Source organism: Arachis hypogaea, chromosome 2, assembly GCF_003086295.3.
Source record: "Arachis hypogaea cultivar Tifrunner chromosome 2, arahy.Tifrunner.gnm2.J5K5, whole genome shotgun sequence".
Classification (NCBI taxonomy): domain Eukaryota; kingdom Viridiplantae; phylum Streptophyta; class Magnoliopsida; order Fabales; family Fabaceae; genus Arachis; species Arachis hypogaea.
This window is the reverse complement of record NC_092037.1, coordinates 96884197-96896761: the sequence shown is the minus strand read 5'-3', so window position 1 is coordinate 96896761 and position 12565 is coordinate 96884197. Positions and strand designations below refer to the sequence as shown.

Below are 12565 nucleotides of genomic sequence, written 5' to 3'. Positions count from 1 at the left end.
CACTAGAAAAATTAAAAAAACATTTTTTTGAGAAGCTGTGATTTATATCTTTTTTTAAAAGATCTTTTGTTTTTTTTAAAAAAATATTTTTTATGTAATAAACAAACAAAAAAGTACTTTTATATTGTTATATCAAAACATAATTGATAGATAAAAAGATCTTTTTACAAGAGATACCCAAACATAAAATTACTTTTACTTTTCTATAAGATCTTTTAAGAAAAGATAACTCGAAAAAAGATCTTTTTTTTTAAGCTCACCCAAACAAACCCATAAATATCATAGATAAGCTAAAAAGTCTGAAGAAACCACTGAGGGTATGGAATAAGAAAATTTTGGGCATTAAAAAAAATTGAAGTAGAGATCCATAACGAATAAGATAGGAGTTGGGCGCTAAAAGCTATTGCCAAGATAGAAACAAGTGGAAACAATTGTCGAGGTCAAAATTTAGTATGCAAATAGATAGAAGTATGAAATTTTTCCGTGCAATCACGAACATTATAAAAAAAAAGAAGGTCACGGAGGAAGTAAAGGTAAATGAGACATGCAATAAGGGCTAAGAAGGATGATGGAATTGTAAGGAATTTTTATAGAAGATTATTCTTTGAGGAAGACAATGTGCATCTTGCGTTTGATAAATCTCTTGTTGCTTCTTTAGAGAGATCTGATGAGGAATGGGTAGGAAGAATGCTGAAATAGGAAGAAATTAAGAAAGACAACTTCAATTTCAAATGTATTAGAAAGATATGGGATATGTACGGGTTGAGAGATGGATCGATAACTTGCGGGTTGAGGCAGATGTCGGATCACTTGACTGGAGCAATGGGGGTGGTACTTGCAAAGACACTTCGACGCTCAAGTCAGAATGGATCTAAGAGATAAAAGGTATGAGGAATGAATGAATATCTGGAGGGACCTGAGTCCTATATTTATAGATGATGGTGAATTATCTTATCTTATCTTATTTGGCTAAAATAAGGGAGACGTTTGAATTCGAAAGTTGGTTAGGAACTCTAGTAGGCTGGTTGCGGGCCTTCTGGAAGGGCGAAGGAGGTCGGACCCTGGTAACCAAGTTCGGGACCGTTCTGGGTGTAGGATCCGTGGGCCGGATCGGTAACAGGATATATCATTGGGAGAAATTTTAGTGAAGTCATTTATAGTTTCTTTGCTACTGGTGAACTTCTTAAACAGGTTAAATTGACATCAGCTCAAAATCCTGTAGAATTGGCAATTATTGGCATGAATTGTAGAGATGAAGATATTGAAAAGGCATGTAATATTCTGGAGTGCAATAAGCCAATAAAGTTAAATTGCCTATCTGTTACCTAGACATACCCTTGCGTTCAAATCCTAGAAGGCTGGAGATATTGAAACCAGTGATTAAGAGGGTAGAAAAAAGATCGAAAGTACTTATCAAAAGTGGGAAAACTGATAATGATTTAGTTAGTATTGAATAATCTCCCCATGTACTGTCTTAGCATGCTCAAAATCCCAAAAACTCATACATAGATGAAATGGGTTAAACAAAATTTCTGTTAAAAAACTTTAACTTTTAAGGATAAAAAATACAAATAAACCAATGGAGAATAGTTATTACATGAATAAGCCAAATTGAAAATTGATTCACGAATGAGCCAAAGCATACTTATATGTAATTCGAACCTATTTGGTTCGAACTCCAATTGCATATAAATCGAACCTATTTGGTTCGAACTAGACACACATAATTCGAACCTAATTGGTTCGAATTACTAAGGAATAAGTGTGAATATGTTACGTGCATGTGATTGTAGTTGAAATGAAACAAATTTAAAATGTTGTAACATATATACAGAAAAATTATTTATTGTATAAAGTTTATAAAAAATATCTTTAAAATTAATTCTAAACTTTTTTAAATTATAATTAATGTACTCTTTTAATTTCTAAGATTACTTATATTTTATTTATTATTTATTGTAAAAAAAGTCTTTTTTTTTTAAATATATTAGTATCTGCTTGGGTTTAATTGTATGCCTCGTTAAAAAATCAAATTCTTTTTATTTTTTTTTAATAATTTGATTACAAATTTTTTAAGAAAAAAATATACTTTATATCTTTAATTGTCTTAGTTTTTTAATCTTAAATTTCATTTCGTTTCAATTTACTTTTACATTTTATTTTGTGTTAAATTTATCCTTACTTCAATTTAATTAAAGAACGTTAAATTCTAATAAAATAAAATTAAAATTAAATAAAGTTAAATAAAATAAATTTTAAGAATAAAATTAAAATAATATTCAAATTGCATATATAAAGTGTATTTTTAATTTAATTCCAATATTTAACTATATAATCTCTAGAAATAGCGATGAGCTAAAGAAATATACCCGTAAAAGATAAAAATCAAATTTTTTATTGACATTAAAAAATATTTGTAATAAATTATATATTTATTGAAATGGAACAAATTTAAAATGGTGTAATATATACGAAAAAATTATTTATTATATAAAGTTTATAAAAAATATCTTTAAGACCAATTCTAAACTTCTCTAAGTTATAGTTAGTGTACTCTTCTTATTTCTAATATAACTTGTACTTTACTTATCACTTATTGTAATAAAAAATTAGGCTTTTTTTTTTAAATATATTAGTCTCTGTTTAGTTTTAATTTTCTGCGTTGTTAAAAAATATTTCTAAAATCAAATTCTTTTTAACTTTTTTTAAATAATTGGTTTACAAATTTTGTAAGAGAAAAATATACTTTATATCTTTAATTGTCTCAATTTTTTAATGTTAAATTTCATTTCGTTTAGATTTACTTTCAACATTTTATTTTGTGTTAATTTTATCCTTATTTCAATTTAATTAAAGAAAATTAAATCATAATAAAATAAAATTAAAATTAAATAAAGTTAAATAAAATAAAATTTAACAATAAAATTAAATATCCTCAAGTTGCATATATAAAGTGTATTTTTAATTTAATTCCAATTTTCAGTTATACAATATCTTAAATTACAACATTTTAAATTTGTTTCATTTCAACTACAATCTCATGCACGTAACATATTCACACTTATTTCTTAGTAATTCGAACTAATTAGGTTCGAATTATGTGATAGCCCAATTCGTGTGTAATTCGAACCACTTAGGTTTGAATGATGTGTGTCTAATTCGAACCAAATAGGTTCGATTTATATACAATTGGAGTTCAAACCAAATAGGTTCGAATTACATATAAGTATGCTTTGACTCATTCGTGAATTAATTTTCAATTTGACTTATTCATGTAATAACTATCCTCCATTGGTTTATTTGTGTTTTTTACCCAACTTTTAACATATACAAGACTATAAGCTATGCATTATTACTTTCGAACTCTCTATTTATTTGCGTGAAACAGTTGAAGGATATACAAAGAAGCCTACTAGATGTTCCCGTATATAAATGTCCTTGATTTTTCTTCTTTTCAATTATCGATATTTTTTAATTTTAACATTTTGTTCGTACTATATATATGTGTGTGCGGGGGCGTGTATGTCTTTGATTTTCCTTCTTTTCAATTATTGGTATTTTCTAATCTTGACATTTTGTTAGTATAAATTTGTAAAAATATTACTTGTATATTAAAATTAATTATTATATATTTATATATAAATATATATAATTTTTTTTAATATATTTTATATTAATAATTAATTTTAAATTTTTATGATTAATTTTAATGTAATTATAAAAATAATTGATAATTGATATATTTGACAAGGAAACACTACTATTGCCCGGGGCATCTTTTCCTTGAATATTGTAGCTGACGCATCAAAGTCATTTTTTATAATTTTTGTAACTTTCAAATAAATAATAAACAAATTTACTAGTTGAGCAAAAACAATTAATAAATAAATGAATTTGAGGCCGTATCTATTTTTGTCCTGTTCAAAGGGTACTGGGTTTTATATTTTTGCTTTCATACATAGGATAGCTGACCCAGGCCGAATTAATTTCAAAGAGTTAAATGTTGATCAGATTAGGTTGCTTCATTTTTCAGAACGATTAGTTACATTTATTTTTTACAATTTATATGTAAAATAGAGATATTTAAATCTAAATTGATTCAAATTAAATTATTTATTTAATTAAATTTAAACTCAAAATAGATTAAAACCACATTAATTTGGATCTGATTGAATTCTACAAACTGTATAGATTGGATCAAATTTTGGATCTATTTTTTAAAATCGATCCATGCGAAATTCAATCCAATTCAATCTAAACCACACAATGTGATATCATATTATTATTTTATTATTATATTTACAATTTTACTTATAATATATTTAATTTGTTATATATTTTTATATTATAAATATTTTATATTCAAAATTTATTTATTTATTTATTTTAACTAATCTATAATTTTATTTCTATTATTATGTTATTATTGATTTTTTAATTTTTTTTTTGAATGAGAAGCTCAACACAACAAGTGGAGCAAGGAATGTATCAAGGAAAAAGCAAAGCAAAGCAAAAGACCAGAATAAAAGCCAACATAGAAATCCCTTTGTCATCTCCGGCATTGCCATCAACAACAGAAAGGGTCAGCACCTAGCCACTCCTTATAATTCAGAAAGGATAAGTTGATAATCTCTTCAACCCCTTTCCCTTTGTTCTGAAAAATCCTCCGGTTGCGTTCCAGCCATATGTTCCAAATGATCGCACAGAAGCACACCATCCATCGCTTGCACTCTTGTTTTGTTTTTGAGTTCTCAGTCCAACTTTGAAAGTGCTCCTTTACTGCACCTGGACACACCCATTGCATTCCAACATATGATAACCAAGCACACCATACCTGCCAAGAAAAACTGCAACCAAGAAATATATGGTGGCCATATTCCACACCATTGTTACATAAAACACATAAATTATCTCCTTGGTGTATGACTCCAAGTCGACTCAGCCTCTCCTTGGTGTTGACTCTGCCAATCAGGACAAACCAGATAAACAACTCTACTCTGGGTGGGACAAGGCCTTTCCAAATGGTCCTTGTAAAACTGTAGCTTGATATATCCTCCGGGGCTATTTCCACCTGCAACACCTGCACAAATGAGTTAGTAGAAAAAATTCCTTGTTTATCATACTTCCATACAATTCTATCCTCTCTTCCAGGATCAAGTTTAACCAGCCTCAGAGTGTGGTGAAGCTGGTTCACTAAATCCAATTCTCATTGAAATAATTCTCTCCTCCACTGAAAATTCCAAATCCAAGCTAACCCATCCCAAAACCCACAATCCCCTATCATTGACCCTGTTTGGTTTGAAACTGAGAAGAGCCTTGGAAAGCGGTCTTTCAAAGAACCTCCCTGAATCCAGACATCCTCCCAGAACCGAGTTTGTCTTCCGTCACCCACCTCCATGGACAACTCAGTAATCATCTTCTGCCTGACTTCTTGATTCTTAAACTGTAGCTGACAAATATCCTTCCACGGGCCTCCTCGGATAGGTAGCTCTTGGGATGATAGGAGCTCATTTGGATTCAGGTTGTTACAGGAACAGACAACCTTCTTCCACAACGGACACTCCTCCCTAGAGAACCTCCATCACCATTTAAACAGAAGGGCTGAGTTCCGAATCATGGCATCCCCAACCCCCAATCCGCCCAGCTTTTTAGGAGCCTGAACCACTTCCCATTTAACCAATGCCATACCACTCTTTCCATCCTCTTTACTCCATAGAAATCTCCTTTGCAAGGAAATTAATTTCTCTGCAACAGCCTTCGGCATCTTATACAGGCTCAAATAATAAACCGGTAGACTATTTAACACAGCTTTAATAAGTACCAACTTACCGGCCTTATTGAGGATCTTGGCCTTCCAGAGGCTAAGCTTCTCCTCCACCTTGTCTATTACAGGCTTCCACGTCTTAACCAACCTTGGGTTTGCTCCTAACAAGATGCCCAGATATTTAACTGGTAGATTGGCTTGCTTGCAACCCAACACTCTGCACATACGTTGTACCCACTCCTCATCACAGTTAACAGGAATTAAGATTGATTTATCAAAGTTGATACTTAGACCTGACATCAACTGAAAGCACCGAAGCAACCTTTTGTAGTTCTTGATTGTCTCTTCCTCAGGAGGGCAAAATAAGACAGTATCATCTGCAAACTGTAGATGCGACAGTTCAATATGATCTCTCCCAACCAATAACGGCGATATGCGACCGTTTCTCACAGCCTCTCCAATCATCCTATGTAGGACATGAACCACAAGTACGAAGAGAAAAGGGGACAGAGGATCCCCTTGCCGCAGGCCCCTCTCCATCTTAAAAGGCTTGGATGGCGAGCCATTTATCAGAACTGACATAGAGGATGTGCTTACACACTCCATAACCCACCCCCTCCATCTTCGACCAAAGCCCATCTTCTGTAATACAAGGCCTACAAAACTCCACTTGACTCTGTCATATGCTTTCTGGAAATCAAGCTTTATTACTACCGCTTCCTTCTTCCTCTGTTTGATCCACTGAACCGTTTCACATGCGGTTAGAGCCCCATCATAAATCTTCCGACCCTTCACAAAATCACTCTGTGTATCACCTACTAAACCTGGCATCACACCTCTCATTCTCCGAACCAGCATCTTCGAAATTACCTTGTAAACACACCCCACCATGCTAATCGGACGCAGATCTTTGATTTCCTTAGCACCAGTAAACTTGGGGGCCAACGCCACCCACGTGACATTAACATCAGGCGGCAACCTTGAAGATTGGAAAAATGCCAGAACCGCTGTCGTGAAATCCGAACCTATATCAGACCAACACTTCTTTATGAAATTCATGTTGTATCCATCACATCCTGGAGCCTTAGACGATTCACAATCCCACACTGCCTCTTTAACCTCCTCAGGTGACGGTAGCATCTCTAAAGCAATAGAATCCTCCTCGCTTATCCTTTCCACCAGCCCATCTCTGAACCCCATCTCAGGAGACCTCTCTTGATGATATAAGTCTTTATAAAACTCCCTTATGGCAAGCTTAATTCTGGCTTGATTCCTTATCATTCTACCATTAATAAGTAAAGAATCAATCCTGTTATTTCTCCGCCTAGTAGAAGCTAAGTTGTGGAAGTACCTCGTATTTTTATCCATGTCCCTCGTATGCCTCGACCTTGACATTTGCTTCCAATGGAGTTCTTTCCTCACATACCATTTCTCACAACAAGTAACTAGCGCCTTCCGTCTTGCTTCCACTGTCCCATCATAGCTCCCATTGCCGACCATGTCATCAATCTTCTGAATCTCTTCCTCAAATCTCAAAATTTTCTTGTCCATATCACCAAAAACTTCTCTATGCCATCTCCCCAAAGGAACCGTCAACGCCCTTAGTTTATCGGTGAATGGTATCTCTCCTAACCCTCTCCATTCCTCCTTGACCAACCTTAAAAATCCTTCATGAGTAAACCACGAATCCAGACTTCTGAATGGCCTCGCACCGTCTCTCAGCCTCTTCTCTTCCACTATGATAGGGCAATAATCTGACAAACCCCGAGGACCACCTCTCAAGCGAGTCTCCGAAAATGCCTCAAGCCATTCCAAACTAACCAAAGCTCTGTCAATACGGCTGCAAGACTGTCCCCTGAACCATGTAAACTTACGGTCAGAGATCGGTAGGTCCACCAAGCCCATGTCATGCACCCAATTCTTGTAGTCATGTGCCGACAAAGGTAAGCTTTCTAATCCTCGCCTTTCTTCCACCTGTCCAATCTCATTAAAGTCTCCAAAAAAACAACAGGCGTCTGGGCATAAACCAGCCATGTAACTCATCTCCTCCCACACAGCAAGTTTCTCACCTCTAGTGTGAGCACCATAAACCAAGAAAAAAGTACAATTAATATTATTCTCTGACAGGACCCCTTCAACACATAGCCATCGCTCACTTTTATAGCAATTTCTCATTTTAAAGAACCCATCATCCCACATTAATAACAACCCGCCAGATGCACCCACGGACTCCACATACTCCCATCCCACACAACCGTTTCCCCATATTTTCACAACATCAAACCTTGTTACTAGCTGTCGTTTAGTCTCAACCAACCCTAGCATATCCAACCTATACTTCCTCTTAAGTTCTTTCACCATCCTTAACTTCCCATCACCCCTTAACCCCCTAATATTCCATGAGCTAATAATCATTTTAAAATATTATTACACACCTTTTTGAGTTTTTTGGGTCTGCTCCGTCTAGCTTTAGCCTTCTGTTTTGCCAGTCTCCTTTTTCTAGCAATCTCTTCATTCTGTTCTTGGAGAATCCGCATGATGTCATCATCTTCATTGAGCAGCATTGCTCCGGATTCTTCCGCTAGCTCCCATGTCTTCCGGTTCTCCAGCATTTGTTCATCCAGGTTTACATACTCATTACTACTATCTTCGTCTTCGTTGGCCTGTCCTTGTTCCCTTTCCTCGTTGCCTCTGTCACCATGTCCTTCCTCCACGTTCTGCACCGGAGAATTCCTAGCACAAACCGATTCCAACCCTGGGCCTGCCTCCGTTAACTCTGCACAACCACCACCAATTGCTTGTCTGTCCATGTCATTAGCCTCTTGAACTTCCTCCAACAGCGTCACAGCTCCTTCCAGCCTTTCAATTCGGTTTTCCAATCTGCAGCCCCTTATCATCACCGAACCCAATACCCCTGCGGTCTTCCGTTCTCCAGCAGCGCCGCCCGTGCTCGTCGCACAACCAGGGAGCATCGTGGTTACACCACCATCAGTCAGACTCCGCCGCAAGCTGTGTCCACCGATGGAGTCGACGCGAGCTTCTTCTTCATCGCACATGGGGCCATCGCACTGCTCCGGGTCGACCTCAACCGACCTACACACTTGGCGCTGTGCTTCATCGCCTGTGGCGTTAATGGCTGTGTAATGCCCTCCTTCTCCCTTCCCGAAGTCGCTTCCGTGGATCTCCACCCCGTTTGGTCTCCCTGACGGCGCAGAAGGACTGCCTGCACCAGATCTCACTCCTTGGGTCAGGCTGCCCCTGACCCGACCCATGGCACCATGGTCCAGCCCATGCCAGCATGCACCAGTGCCACACTTCCCTTGTGCAAATGGACACGGCCCACCTTGGCCCAGCACACAATTTTTGTTTTTATTGGCATTGGTGGCCCATTCAGGAAGTCTCATACAAATATCCTTGGGTTTATCTCTTAGCAGCCCATCATGAACACATGGATAGCTCCACGGAATTGTGATTTCCGAATCTGTTTCATAATTACCTCCCAATCCCCCAGAATCTGTCAAGCCATCAATATGACCATAAATTTGCTGATTCGTTACCGGAATTATTTGATTGCGCTTTAAGTGGTCATAATTCCATTCGTTTAAAATTGTCTCTGAAATTACTACTCTGCCCTCATCTTCAACCTCCCGTCCTACCCTTTCTGTAACTGCTACCGCTGCCTGATCTTCGTAGCCTATCAAACTTGTAGAAGCATCCGACATTGTAGCATCAGCCTCAGAGAGTCTAAACGCTTCGTTATTTTGGGGAGCGCAAACTATATCTTTATCCGGTATTTTTTCCGAAGCATATTGCGAGCTGTAAATTTCTTGTCCCACCTCTTTTACCAGGACGTCGAATCCACTGGTGCCTACCGTGATATGAACCCAGTCATTGATCACACCCATAACACAAGTATCAATTAGTACGCGGCCGACACTAAAGGAGGCACGATTCCGTTCCTTTATCACACCCAACCGCTTTCCCCCATTGGCCACCGATCTTCTTGAATGTATCCACTGTCCAAACATGTAGTGGGACTCCGAAGCACTCTAGCCAGACTCTTCTAGATTCACTTTTCTCCGATTCATCCCACCTCCATACGTTATGGAAATATTTCAGAAGACTATTCATTTTGAACGTGTATGTTTCTTCAGCATTCAAAAGACTGTCGAATGTCAGCAAAGCCTTATAAGCTCCCAATTCTCGTACCTGAGTGACCTGCGGAAAGTTCTTAGCAACCAAATCCTGTAGAGACCTAAAGTCAATGGCTGTTGTTGTTCCACCGACTAGACTTCTCTGCAACCAGTTCAAATTTTCCTTCACCACAGCCACTTCTAGAGTCTTTGTTACCTCATTCCCATGTTGATCCATGATCTTCTTATCTTTTCCCACATTCTTAGAACTACTAGCTTGGACAGCCGGATTATCCTTATGCTCCCTTTGCGGCTGGCGAACAAATTCTTTTCGAATGATACCTTCTGCCTGTATCTTCTTCGTGTCATTAGCAACCGACATTCTCCTGTATTTTGCTTCTCCAACAAACACAATCTTACCTCTCAGTCTCATACGATTCATCTCTGTTATGGCCTTCAAAGCTCCTCCCCTCGTAGTGTACCGTATGAACGCAAAGATGTACAAACTACCATTCTTTTGCTTCCGAGCTAGGTAAATGTCGTTTATGCGTCCAGTCCAACTGAACAGTTCGAACAGTTCTCTCTTAGAAATGTCCTCTGGAAGGTTATCCAAGAAAATCGAAAAAGACTCCGTCTCCAATCGATGATACTCTTCTCGATTCCAAACTCTAGGATCTTTGAACGGATTCCTAAAACTACCCCTCACTGTGTTTCCCACCCCAACTCTCTCTATTCTCTCTCTCTCTCTCTCATCTCTCTCATCTCTCTCATCTCTATTCCTAAAAATAAATTGTGTCATTTGTTATTATTGATTTTTTAATATATTAAGATTTGTTATACCATTATTAGTTATTTAAAATTTAATGTTAAAATTTATTAAGTATATATTTTTTTAATTTATAAAACTGTAAATCAAATTCAATTCAAACTGTTTGAAATTGGATTGGATTTTTTAAAAAAAAGAAAATTCAATCCAAACTACATCACAAATAAATTAGTATTCGAATCAGATAAATTTTTTATTCAAACCGATCCAAATCGTACTACGAACAATCCGTAATGCAAAAATGAATAGTTTTGATGCAAGGGAAAATAGGTTAAGGCGTAATCAATGCTTTAGGAATCCGAGGCCATTCAATAATACACCACCATAGACTCAAATTTGAAATGAAGGCTTCGCAACATGTCCCAAAAATGAAAAAACCTTAGAACATATCAATATCCAAACAACCTAAAAAATAAAACAAAATAACTCAAACTCCTTTTTAATTCAAAATTCCAAAGCACAAAGAACAAAAAACATGAAAACAAGTCCGAGAATTTTCAAAGAAACAAAAAGGGAAAATTGAACAAAAGAAACAAGACAAACCAGTGCCATCGAAGACAAAGTAAACAGTGGTATCAACTATCAACCCTAGACATAGTTTTGAGACTCAAATAAGTTATATTAAACATATACATTTACATTGACGGAAAAAATTATGCAATATATACATATAATTATTGAGTCTATTATAAAAATAAAAAATAAACCTCAATATTTTCAAATCCATTTTAAGATTTCCTATTTTTTAAGAGGTATTTTAAAATATTTTTATAATTATGAAATGATATCCAAGTTACTTAACATTTTCTATATAACCCCATATTTGACATGTAAATTTGAAATCAAACAAAGTTTTAACATTTCTGTTTCAATTCTCAACCATTTTAATTAGTTGAACCAACGAAACAACGACCATTTTGTTTTATCAAAATAAAAAAATAAATAAAAGATGAAATAAAAGAGAGAAGAAAACACAAAGCTTGGTACCCAAGCATAAGTGTTTATATATGCTGCTCATTCAAGACAAAAGAATTTTAAAAAATTAAGACCATCCTAAATATTTAATTTTAAATTACAAATAATGAAATCTTTTATATTTTTTTAATATCATAAAATTTATATGCAATAAATATGCAACCAACTGCAATTCTACAATAAAAATGGATCTTACCTTAGTCCTTAGACGATATCATGATGAGCAACCAACTGCACTTCTACAGTTTTTTTTGTCCAAATGCGTGACCTGTTCATATGTTCTTGAATTTCTCCATTCGAAACTCTTGTTCTGCAAAAACTCATACATAGATGAAGGATATACAAAGAAGCGTGCTAGATGTTCGTGTATATAAATGTCCTTGATTTTCCTTCTTTTCAATTATCGATATTTTTTAATCTTAACATTTTGTTCGTATATATTTGATAGTATATATATATATATAATATGTCTTTGATTTTTCTTCTTTTCAATTATTGATGTTTTCTAATCTTGACATTTTGTTAGTATAAATTTATAAAAAAAAAATTATTTGTGTATTAAAATTAATTATTATATATTTATATTTATATATAATTTATTTTTTAATATATATTTATATTAATAATTAATTTTAGTATAAAAATAATTGATATATTTGACAAGGAAACACTACTTGCCCGGGGCATCTTTCCCTTGAATATTGTAGCTGACCGATGACGCATCAAAGTCATTTTTTATAATTTTGGTCATGCATATGTCAAAAAGCAAATAGTAAACTATGTGGCCGGCCACTAAACAATACCGTAACTTTTACCAACTTCCAAATAAATAATAAACAAATTTACTAGTTGAGCAAAAATAATTAA

The 12565-nt window shown here is 35.1% G+C and overlaps 1 protein-coding gene across 2 annotated transcripts in view; it reads right to left on the bottom strand.

Moving 5' to 3' along the window:
- Positions 1-12041, bottom strand: part of LOC112754411 (uncharacterized) — a 43272-nt gene extending 31231 nt beyond the window's left edge. For both annotated transcript variants that reach the window (XM_072221563.1, XM_029293170.2), the window contains exon 1: positions 11895-12041. The gene's annotated coding sequence lies outside the window, so the exon portion shown is untranslated. The remainder of the gene's footprint in view (positions 1-11894) is intronic.
- Positions 12042-12565: the final 524 nt, after the last annotated feature.